Below are 13,309 nucleotides of genomic sequence, written 5' to 3'. Positions count from 1 at the left end.
CTGGATGCAAACCCTTTTGTGATTAGGTAGGCCACATAGAAGGCTTTTCTAACCACTTTGGCAATGTGATTATCAAATCAGAGATTACTATCTACTTGGGTCCTCGGGATCCCTTATTACATCTTCCATATTTAGGGGGCTACCACCTATGTGGTAGTTTGTGGGTACTTTGATTTTTCCAAAGGGGATGACTGCACTTTTTGGCATTTAGCTTAAACCATGGTTTTGACACCAGGTATCTGTCTCAGTGAGACCCTGTTGGAGGATGTCTGCATCACCTGGAGAGTCAGTTATAACCCCTAGTTTGCAGTTGTCTGCGAACTTGGTCAACCTTAGACCTCCTGTGCTTGTCTGTACCTCTGAGAAGTATATGCCGAACAGAAGGGGTCCTAGGACTGAGCCCTGGGGAACACCACTTGTAACCGGTTTAGAGTCAGACATAGCTCCCGCAACTCTTACCATGTGGGTTCTGTCCATGAGCCAGTTGGCAACCCATCTCATGATGTAGGGGTTTATGTTCAGGCTGGTGAGCTTGTCTATAATACCAGAATGGGGAATGGTGTTGTAGGCCTTTGCAAGTTCTAGGTAGGCTGTATGGACCACCTTTCCCTCATCTATAGCCTTGGTAACTGTCTCAAAGCAGTCCACAAGGTTTAGGAGGCATGATCTGCCCTTAACAAAGCCGAACTGGGTAGGGTCCAGTATTTGGAGGTTCCCAATGTCTATGTTAATGAGAACCATGATGATGTGTTCCATAGCCTTGCAGACCAAGCTAGTCAGGCTTATAGGGTGATAGTTCCTGGGGTCTGTTGTGGCTCCACCTTTGTGGAGTGGAATAACTGTTGCTGTGCACCACTCTATGGGCACGTAACCTGTGGAGAGGCTGAGTTTGAACAGTGTGTTTAGGTGAGGGGTTAGTTCATCTTTGAGCTTGTGTAGGACACAACCTGGAACATCGTCCAGTCCCTTTGATGCTGTATTTTTGACTTTAGAGAGGGCTGTTTTAACCCGAGTGTCTGTGATTTAAGGGGCACTACATTCTTCTGGTATGGTTATGGGCCCTTTTGGGCGTGAGAGAGGGGTGAAGTATGCACTGAACCTGTCTGCCAGGATGTTGGTGATATCGGTCGGTTCAGTGTATTTTGTGCCACTCTGCACTAACTCCGAGCAGATCTGAGAATTGCCACTTAGATTCTTGACATAGCTAAGGAATGCCTTATGGTTATCTTTGGGGTCATTGGCAATTTTTCTTTCGAAGCTAGCCTTGGATGATTTTATGAGGGATCATAGTTTATTGCTGATACTGATCAGGGATGTCTTACCTTCTTGGGATTTTACTCTTTTCTGTACTAGTTTCTTCCTTCTATTGTATAACTTGTTTATGGCAGGGTTCCACCAGACTGGTTTCCTTTTCATGGAGGAGTGAGTCTTGGTTTTGCTTGGGATAGAATGATCCATGCATTCTTGTAGGTGCCCATAGAGTGCATTAGTAAAGGATTTTGCAGCTTGGGTAGTGTTATCCTTTAGCATGGGGGCTTTGAAACTTTGCACCTCGGTCTTAAGTAACGTGAAGTTTGCTTTTGAAAAGTTTTTCACGGTAGTTTCTTTGACTTGGGGGGGGGGCAGAATATGGATATCCAAAGTGATTAGTTTATGGTCAGATCTAACCATCGAGGAGTTGCCCTCAGGTGTGGAACACTGGTCGCCCATGTTGGTGATGACCAAGTCCAATATGTTGTCACCTCTGATGGGGGTGTTGACCAGTTGATCCAGGGCGTTTGAGTTTATAAATTCTAGGAAATGTTGGGTAAGGGAGTTTGTACTTGAGCAGTTCTCCCCGTTAATGTTTGGGTAATTGAAATCACCAAATATCAGGGTGTTTGGTAGGACCTTTATGTTTCCCAATGTTTCCAGTAATGCGGAATGGGGGTCTTGGGACATGGTGGGTGATCTGTAGCAAGCTACAATTTGAATTGCAGTTTTTCCCATTGTTAGTTGCACGTGGATGATCTCTAAAGCATTGTGCTGTGCCACTAACCTGGAGTTGTGGGTATCCTTCATGAATATGGATATGCCCCCGCCGTTTGTATTTCGGTCCGGGTTTTGTGGCCGAAATTTATGGTATGAGTTGTAGCCTGGTAGTGCTGAGGTGCTCTCTGTTGCCTTAAACCAGGTTTCTGTTACTGCACATATATCGATTTTCTCCACACTGAGGAGTGCCTCAAGTGCGTGCATTTTGAGGTTTAGACTTCTGGCATTGAGCAGCATTACCCTCAGTTTTTTGTTACTTGTGCTATTTACAGTGGTGGGTTTGTCTTTTGAGCATTGCCTAAAAAAGGCACTATGGGGGTGGCAAGTGCCTTGGCCAGTATTCGAAAGCCTAAGGGTGACAGGTGCAAGCCATCTCTAGCAAAGCAGTGTAGCTTGTCGAGCATGGCATCCCAGGCTGACAGACACTAGATCTTCTTTGAATGACACCGGAAGCTTAGCCAGTTGTTGAAATTGATAATTTTTTCTTTATACCGTGGTATAATTCTTGGTGAGGGTAGGATGCTACTCAAAGTCAGAGTCATACCGGCTTGAGCTACATGATCAGAGAGCTCTTCCATGTCTCTTTTCATGTAGTCCAGGGAGGTACAGCTCAGGTCATTCACACCAACATGGACAATGACAGAGTCATATTTGTACTTGTTCTGGAGTGACCTGAATGCTTGTGTTATGTGGTGGATCCTGGCACTTGACAGGTAGCTAACAGTAGCTTTCTCCTTGTTCAGCCTAGTGAGGGAGACGTCAATGTGCCTGACTATAAAGTCACCTATTACTAGTGTGTTGGGTATGTTATTTTGCCTTAAGGGCTGTGATTGTGTGGCACACTGGTTTTGTGAAGTATATGTTTCATGGTTTGTGTTGGGGGTGAAGGTTGCTTGGGTGTCTGCTTTGGAGGTCTCTGTTGCTTTTGCAGATTTTTATTTAGAGCCTCCGAGTATGTTTTTGTGTATTTATGTGTCTTTTTTGCCAGTGCTGGTTTCATAGGTCTATGTGAGTCTGGTGGTGTGATGCAACTATTTCCCTTCTCCTCTTGACTGTCTGGTCCAGTTCTGGGTTAAGAGAGCTTAGCCTCCAGTTTGGCTGCATAAAGTGCATCTCTCGCATGCATTAGTGTTTAGTGGTAGGAGGAAAGGGTTGTCTATGTACATGAGGCAGTTGTAACATTGTCTCAAAATGCCCAGATTCACCAGTTGGACCGGAGAGTACATCTGAAACTACCCTTTGGACATGCCTGGGTGGGTACAGTGAACTGTTTTACTGATTGGCTGGTAAGGTTGAATAGAGAGCCTTGTCCTTCTCTACAGTATGGGGAGGGTCTAGTGCTAAGGTTTATTAGTGCTTGCTATGAGTTTGGATGGAAAACACCATTTTCCTATTGACTGTCTGTTCTTAATAAAGATGCACTGTCCTGCCCAGGCTAATTTTGGTAAAACCATTTCCAGTCAGGAGGCTAATATTTTGGACAATAATTTAACATCAGAGTTCCAAAGTGAAATTGGATGAAATCACTTAATGACCATGTATCTTTGTAGTCCTTACATAGAACAATACTTCCCACATATGAAATGGATGGAGACCAGTTCCAGTGTACCCATACACTGTTTCATACTTCTCAGAGTGAATATTCCAGATCATTTAGGTTTTTTACTTATGTTAACCCGCCTCTTATGTTAATCTGACCATATATCTCATTTCTCTCTACTTTCACTGGCTTATGTGAGTAATCACAAAACCATCACTTTTGAAATCCCACCCCTTCAATTATTTAAATTTATTGGCCATCCTACAGTATTTCATAGTACCAAAATACAAAAGTAACCACCCCTTTCAGTCCATCTTGCTGTTTTAAAAATAGTAACTCTCCACTAAACCTTAACTTTTTAAACAGGTAAAACTCAAGTTACCTACTTTCATATCTAACTTCTCTAGTGCACACTGCAGAGTGCATTCTTTCAATCTTACCTTTAAGCATCCCTGTTACTAGCACTTTCTCTAATACCTAAAAGATCATCTCTACTTGACTCCAAGTAGACTTTTCTCTATCTGTTAAACCTAGCACTTGCTCCTACAGTACTTATTACCTTGATACGGCACTCTTATACATAGCACCCCAAAAGGCAAACCCCATTTCTCGGTCACCCACATCCCCGGAATCTCTTTTAAAGTTTTTGTCTAGTCCTTCTAGCATGTCGAAGGATCAGTTGCTAGTGTCCTCTCCTGCTCAGCTGGTGAACCTGGGAATATTGAGGCAATGTTACAATTGCCTCATGTACACAGACAACCCTCTCCTCCTCCCACAAAACACAAATACATGCGAGAGATGCAACTATACGGCCAAACTGGAGGCTGAGCTCTCTCAACATAGGACTGGCAAGACCAGTCAGGAGGAGAAGGTTACCACACACACTATAGACCCAGTCTCACATAGTACCATCACAACCTAAAATCATACACATAAACACACAAAGACATACTCGGGCTCTGATCAAAAATCTACCAAAACAGCAGAGGCCACCAAAGCAGACACCCAAACAACCACCACCTCAGAACACAACACCTGCAACACATAGACCTCACAGTCAGAGTGTCAAACAGTCACAGCCCTTAAGGCCAAACACAATGCCAGACACACTAGTCATTGGTGACTCCATAGTCAGACACACTGACGTCCCGCCACCAGACTGAGTAAGGAGAAGGTCACAGTAAGCTGCCTGTCGGGCGCTAGAATCCGCCACATAACGCAAGCACTCAGGTCTCTCAACAGCAGGTACAAATACGACTCAGTCATTGTCCACGCTGGTGTAAACGACCTGAGACGCACCTCCTTGGACTACATGAAAAGAGACATTGAGGAGCTCTCTGATTATGTAGCCCAGGCAGGTATGACCCTGACCTTGAGCAGTATCCTACCTTCACCAAGAATGATGCCACAATACAGAGATAAGATGATCAGCTTTAACAATTGGCTTAAACTCTGGTGTCATTCAAAGGGGATCCAATGTCTGTCTGCCTGGGATGACATGCTGGACAAGCCACGCTGCTCGCAAGGGACGGCTTGCACCTGTCACCCTGGGATTCGGATATTGGCAAAGGCTCTTGCCACCCCATAGTGCCTTTTTAGGCAAGGCTCAAATTCTAAACCTACCACCCTAGAACACAAAAAGGAAAAAACTAAGGGTAATGCTGCTCAATGCCAGAAGTCTAAATCTCAAAATGCACGCACTCGAGGCCCTTCTCAGTATGGAGAACATCGATGTCTGTGCAGTGACAGAAACCTGGTTCAAGGCTCCTGAGAGCACCCCAGCACTATCAGGTTTTACCTCTTATCATGCGTCCGCCCCAAAATCCGGACAATACCAAGAAAGGAGGGTATCCATATTCATCAAAGACACCCACACCTCAAGACTGGTGGCAACGCACGATGCATCGGAGACCATCCAGGTGCAATTAACCATAGGCAAGACTGCTCTGCAAATTGTAGCATGTTACAGGCCACCCTCACAAACTCAGGAACCTCACATGGCCTTCCTGAAAACACTAGAGGGGATAAATGTATCACCAAACACCACCATACTAGGTGACTTCAATTACCCTAATATAGACTGGGAACACTACTCAAGCCCAAACACCCTAGCCCAAAAGTTCCTGGAATTCATAAACTCAAATGCCATGGAACAACTAGTCACCATCCCCACAAGAGGAGAAAACATACTTGATCTCATCATCACGAACATGGGAGCACAATGTTCAACACCGGAAGTATACCCCTCACTGGTGAGATCAGATCACAAACTAATCTCGCTGGAGGTTCTCATCCCACCCCCACCTGAAATAAAAAAGACCACAGTAAAGAACTTCTCGAAAGCCGACTTCACACTTCTAAAGACTAGTGTGGTCTCCTTTAAGGCCCCCGAGCCATCGGAAAACAGTACTCAAGCCGCTGAATCACTTACAAATGCCTTCTACCAGCACCTGCAGGACTGCATGGATAAGGCAATCCCAAGCAAAACAAAGACTCTTTGTACCAAAGGCAAGTGTCCAGTCTGGTGGACCCCAGCCATAAACAAACTCTACAACAAAAGGAGGAAGCTACTACAAGATAGAGCAAAATCCTTAAAAGGTAAGACACCCTTGATCACTATAAGTAAAAACTAAGAGCTCTCATAAAATCATCCAAAGCAAATTTTGAGAGAAAAATAGCTAAAGACTCAAAAGACAATCATAAGGCCTTCTTTAGCTATGTTAGAAACCTGGGAGGAAACTCCCAGATATGCTCAGAACTAGTTCAAAATGATGTGAAGATTACTGATCCTACAGACATTGCCAACATACTGGCTGACAGGTTCAGTGCAAACTTCTCCCTCCCCAAAAGGAGAGATATCTATACCAAGCGATTGCAGCCCCCAAACATCTCCAACACCCAAGTGAGAACTGCTCTCTCCAAAGCAAAAACACAGCATCCATGGGACCTGATGGTGCCCCGGCTGTGTGCTCCACGAACTCAACGAGAATTAAACCCACAGCTAGGACAGCTGTTTAATCATAGTCTTACCTCTGGATACATACCCAGGAGTGGCGACTGCAACTGTGGTCCCACTTCACAAAGGCGGTGACTCCACCGACCCTGGAAATTACCGCCCATTAGCTTGACAAGCCTTATCTGCAAAGCCATGGAGAGGATCATAATGGACCTCATAAATAAAGACATAGGGAATTTGCAGACTTTGGATCCATCCCAGTTTGGCTTTGTCAAAGGCAGATCATGCCTTCTAAACTTGGTTGACTTTTTCAAACAGTCACCAAAGCCATTGATGAGGAAAGGCAGTCCATACAGCCTACCTCGATCTGGCGAAGGCCTTCAATACAATACCCCACTCGGGTATCATTGAAAAACTCATCAGCTTAAATGTTAACCCATACATCACAAGATGGGTTGCAAACTGGCTGAGTGACAGAACTCACAGGGTCAGAGTTGCTGGCGCCATGTCAGACTCAAAGCCTGTCACAAGTGGTGTACCACAGGGCTCAGTCCTGGGCCCACTCTTGTTTGGCATCTACTTTTCCAAGTACAAGCAAACACAGGAGGGTTATGGCTGACAAAGTTTGCAGATGACTGCAAACTGGGCCATAGTAGAAAACACATCTGACACAGATATCCTTCAGAAGGGTCTCACAGAAACGGATAACTGGTGCCAGAGCCATGGCCTAAAGTTAAATGCCAAAAAATGCATAGTCATACCCTTCGGGAAAAACAAGGTTACCCCTAGCTACCAAATAGGTGGCAATCCACTGAGCACAGAAGAAGTTATCAGGGACCTGGGGACCCAGGTTGATAGTAGTCTGTCATTCGACACCCATGTAGCTAAAGTAGTTAGGAAGACCTTCTACATTGCCCACCTTATCATGAAGGGATTCTCATCTAGATCAAGGGAGGTCATAGTCTCCTATACTCATCACTCATCAGACCAATGATTGAGTACAATGCCCCATTCGAATGTATCTGACCCGACACTTGCAGCAGCTGGAGAGGCCACAAAGTTCCTCACCAAAAGGATAAAGGGTCTCAAACATCTGTCCTATGCTGCCTGACTGAAAGAACTCCAGCTCTATTCAGTCGCCACCGCTTGCTCAGAGGTGACCTTTGCCTAACATACAAGGCCATGTCAAACCCAGATTTGATGAATATGCTTCACCTCAAAAATCTAGATCCGTCAGAGCCACAAGGGCGGAGACTTAAACCTCGACACGGCTATTAATAGGACATGCTGGAGGGATAGATTCATCACCCAAAGACTCCCTATGCTGTGGAATAAAATCCCGGTATATGTGAGGCAGAGCACCTCGCTGGCCTTGTTCAAGAGAAATCTTGACCAATGGATGGGAGATCGCAGATATACCCCAGGGATTACCTCAGTGTCACTGCTCAACAGAGGCACAGCAAAATAATGGGTATAGTTCCCCATACTAAAGGGGTAGCGTAAGCCACAAAACTATGGGCTAGGCTTGTAAATGCCCTCGGGCAGATAGCCTAGTATGAACCTATGAACCTATGAACCTATTGTTTTATTGCTCATGTTATTTCTGTTTCAGCAGATGGGCTATTGAGTATGCCCCTTTTTTATGAGTTATGACACTCTAGGAAGAATATTGTGAAACCATGTGTTCATATGTCTGGTTCAACTGCCTTGTATAGGTTAAGATAATATTCTAGAAATATAGCTTTCATTCTCTTGCTCCATGATCATGTGTTCACCTTGTAAGTAATCTAAGAGGGGAGCATACTGTTTTTTTTTTCTTTCCTTTCATGTAAGACCCAAGCTAGGTATTTAGGTTCAATTTCACCATAAACCCATGAGAATATTCTCCTACACATACAGTTAACTTCTGGCAGTGATATGGAACAGTTTCAAGTTAGCATTTTTTTCATACTGATTTAAGAATATATTCTTTTTATGAACATGTTTCTGATCTACTTGGGTGGCTTTTCTGTGCATCCATCCACAGCTTTTAGCTTTGCCCTGTGGGATGCTTTTATTACATCTAACCAAATGGGACTTAACACATCTTTGTCCAGATAATTATCTTTGATAGTGTATTTAATAGTTTATTTCAATATCATTTTACATTTAGCATGCTTAGCTCACCAACATTGCCTTTACAGATGACTATGTTGAAGGCTGTTATCAAATCTATGCAGGGTGTGTGCGCATTACGACCTTCATCCAGGGTTGTTGTTGCCTCTTTAGAGACATCAGTTTTAAAAGAAACAATCTACCTCCAATACATTCATACTGGTAAAGGTTAACAAACTTTCTGTTGCTCTTTTCATAATTTCATTATGTAATACAATTACAGCTATTAAGAAGTTGTTTCCTTTGAGTTTAAGGACCACAGTTGCTTGTTACTAAAGATCAATAAATCTCATTTATTTCAGTACCTATAAAACTAGACACCTTATAAAACAGGGTAAAACCATTTGATTGAGAATCCACACTAAAAAATATAAAATGCATCTATTGCTAAACAATAAACCATTCCTTTGGAAGAATGAAGGAGTAAACTGACAGCACATAAGATCAATTGCTGCACTCCAGAAGGGCTGAAACCCACACATATAGACTCTGAAAATGCATAGCCTTGAGGATTTGAAGAAACGTCCTCACCTCACACAGTTCCACATTTCACACTTATTTAAATGCAAAATTTTGACTAAAAATGGAAGTAATTTCAAAGTGACTATTTCCATTACTACAAAAGTAACTGTGATGGGACCCAGGTACCCCATATAAAATTGTAACTAGTTAGGTTAAATAAAGACTCTCAATAAACTGTATAAAGGAATAAAAACTAAGAGGATCTCAAAGGTTATAATGAAGTGGTGTGTCTTAAGGTACATTTTAAAGTAACTTCAGATCCGCATTCATAATGCTGCAATAGCAATGGATGCCACAGGCCCAAAGCCTAATAAGAAAGGGATCCAAGCCTAGGCAACTCAGGTCTGGTGTGGGGGATCACTAATAAGCCTATGGAAGCTAAGGACATGTATTGAGAAAGTCAATAAAGTGCCAAGCAGCCCTTTAAAAAGTAAGGATCCTGGTCATATTTATGTGAAGAGTCTAGCTGTGAACTTTTCAACACTTTGTAAGATTTCAAGCTTGACATTTGGATTCTTCAGGTAATGGCCACTGTAATAGCCTGGTTAAGACATTCTTATGGCCTTTGTAGACATCATAATATCTTCAGGAAGAACAGAGTGCTTAAATACAGGTAACACACCCTGCACACACCCTGCATAGATTAAAAATCTACCAAAACAACAGAGGCCTCCAAAACAGACACCCAAGCAACCACCACCTCAAGACATAGCACATGCAACACATAGTTCACAAAGTCAGTGTGCTAAACAGTCACAGCCCTTAAGGCCAAACAACATGCCAGACACACTTGTAATAGGTGACTCCATAGTCAGACACACTGACGTCCCGCTCACCAGACTGAACAAGGAAAAGGTCACAGTAAGCTGCCTGTCGGGAGCTAGAATCCGCCACATAACACAAGCACTCAGGTCACTCCACAGCAAGTACAAATATGACTCAGTCATTGTACATGCCGGTGTGAACGACCTGAGACATACCTCCCTGGACTACATGAAAAGAGACATAGAGGAGCTCTCTGATTATGTAGCCCAGGCCGGTATGACCCTGACCCTGAGCAGCATCTTACCCTCACCAAGTATGATGCCACAGTACAAAGACAAAATGATCAGTTTTAACAATTGGCTTAATTACTGGTGTCATTCTAAGGGGATCCAATGTCTGTCTGCTTGGGATGACATGCTTGACAAGCCACGCTGCTTCGCAAGGGATGGCTTGCACCTGTCACCACTGGGCTTCCGGATATTGGCCAAGGCTCTTGCCACCCCATAGTGCCTTTTTTAGGCAAGGCTCAAATGACAAACCTACCGCCCTAGAAAACACAAGTGGAAAAACTAAGGGTAATGCTGCTCAATGCCAGAAGTCTAAACCTCAAGATGCACGCCCTCGAAGCCCTCCTCAGTATGGAGAACATCGATGTCTGTGCGGTGACTGAAACCTGGTTCAAGGCTCCTGAGAGCACCCCAGCACTATCAGGATTTACCTCATATCATGCTTTCCGGCCCCAAAACTTGGACCGAGCCACAAAAGGAGGGGGAGTATCCATTTTCATCAAAGATACCCACACCTCCAGGTTAGTGGCAACGCATAAGCATCGGAGACTATCCAGGTGCAACTAACCATAGGCAAAACTGCCTTACAGTTTGTAGCATGCTACAGACCACCCTCTCAAACTCAGGAACCCCACACAGCCTTCCTGAAGACACTGGAGAGTATGAATGTCTCTCCAAATACCATCATTTTGGGAGACTTCAACTACCCAAACATAGACTGGGAACATTACTCAAGCCCCAACACCCTAGCCCAAAGGTTCCTAGAATTCATAAACTCAAATGCAATGGAACAACTAGTCACCATTCCCACAAGAGGAGACAATATACTAGACCTGATCATCACAAACATGGGGACAAAATGCTCCACACTGGAAGTATATCCCTCTTTGGTAAGATCAGACCATAAATTAATCTCACTGGAAATCCACATCCGCCCCACCCCTGCACTAAAAAGACCACAGTGAAGAACTTCTCAAAAGCAAACTTCACACTTCTTAAGACTGAAGTGGTATCCTTCAAGGCCCCTGGGCCAGTGGAAACCACAACCCACACTGCTGAATCCTTTGCAAATGCCTTCTATGGGCACCTTCAAGAATGCATGGATCATGCAATCCCAAATAAAACCAAGACCCATTCCCCAAAGGCAGGCCGGTCTGGTGGACCCCAGCCATAAACAAACTTTACAACAGGAGGAGGAAGCTACTACATGACAGAGCAAAATCCCTAAAAGGGAAGGCGTCTCTGATCAGTACTAGCAAAAAACTACGATCACTCATAAAATCACCCAAGGCCAACTTTGAGAGAAAAATCGCAAAAGACACAAAAGACAATCACAAGGCCTTCTTTAGCTATGTTAGAAACCTGGGTGGAAACTCCCAGATATGCTCAGAGTTAGTCCAAAATGACACAAAATACACCGGACCCACTGACATTGCCAACATTCTGGCAGACAGGTTCAGTGCAAATTTCTCCTCTCCTTCCCCAAAAGGAGAAATAACTATCCCAGCAGAGTGTAGCCTCCCTAACATCTCAGATGCCCAGGTGAGAGCCGCCCTCTCTAAAGCTAAAAACACAGCATCAATGGGACCGGATGGTGTCCAGGGCTGTGTGCTACATGAACTCCAAGAGGAACTAAACCCACACATAAGGCTGCTGTTTAATCTTAGCCTTACTACAGGATACGTAACCCAAAGAGTGGCGTACGGCAACAGTGGTCCCACTTCACAAAGGCGGTGCTTCTACGGACCCTGGAAATTACCGCCCCATAAGCTTGACGAGCCTGGTCTGCAAAGCTATGGAGAGGATCATTATGGAACTCATACACAAAGACATTGGGGACCTACAGACATTGGATCCTACCCAATTTGGCTTTGTCAAGGGCAGATCCTGCCTTTTGAACTTGGTCGACTTTTTTGAAACAGTCACTAAGGCCATTGATGAGGGTAAGGCAGTTCACACAGCCTACCTTGACCTTGCAAAAGCCTTTGACACAATACCCCACTCGGGCATCATAGACAAACTCACCAGCTTAATGTAAACCCATATGTCACAAGATGGGTTGCAAACTGGCTCAAGGACAGAACCCACAGGGTCAGAGTTGCTGGAGCTATGTCAGACTCTAAGCCAGTCACAAGCGGTGTCCCACAGGACTCAGTCTTGGGACCCCTCTTGTTCGGCATTTATTTTTCCGAGGTACAGGCAAACATAGGAGGATTGTGGCTGACAAAGTTTGCAGATGACTGCAAACTGGGTGCCATAATTGATACTCCAGCGGACACAAACATCCTTCAGAGAGGCCTCATAGAAACGGATAATTGGTGCCAGAGCCATGGCCTTAAGCTGAACGCCAAAAAATGTATAGTCATACCCTTTGGGAAAAACAAGGTACCAACAAATTACCACATAGGAGGTAATCCATTAAGTACGGAAGAGGTAATCAGGGACCTAGGGACCCAGGTTGACAGTAACCTCTCATTTGACACTCACATTGCCAAAGTGGTTAGGAAGACCTTCTATATTGCCCACCTTATCATGAAGGGTTTCACATCTAGATCAAGAGAGGTCATTGTGCCCCTGTACTCTTCTCTTATCAGGCCAATGATTGAGTACAATGCCCCATTTGGGATGTATCTCACCTGACACCTGCAGTAGTTGGAAAGAACCCAAAAGTTCCTCACCAAGAGGATAAAGGGTCTTAAACATATGTCATATGCCGCCCGACTGAAAAAACTCCAGCTCTATTCAGTCGCATACCGCCTACTCAGAGGTGATCTGTGCCTGACGTACAAGGCCATGTCCAATCCTGAATTAATGGACATGCTCCACCTCAGAAAATCCAAATCCATCAGAGCGACGAGAACAAGTGACTTAAACCTCAACACAGAAATAAATAGGACGTGCTGGAGGGACAGATTCATAACCCAGAGGCTCCCTACACTCTGGAACAGAATCCCAGTCCATGTTAGGCAGAGCCCCTCACTGACTCTATTCAAGAGAAATCTCGACGAATGGATGGGAGATCGTAGGTTTACCCCAGGGGTCATCTCTTTGTCA

The sequence above is a fragment of the Protopterus annectens genome, chromosome 14.part0 (assembly GCF_019279795.1).
Source record: "Protopterus annectens isolate FY-2018-M chromosome 14.part0, PAN1.0, whole genome shotgun sequence".
NCBI lineage: Eukaryota > Metazoa > Chordata > Ceratodontiformes > Protopteridae > Protopterus > Protopterus annectens.
The sequence above is the reverse complement of the archived record's forward strand: the minus strand, read 5'-3'. Positions refer to the sequence as shown.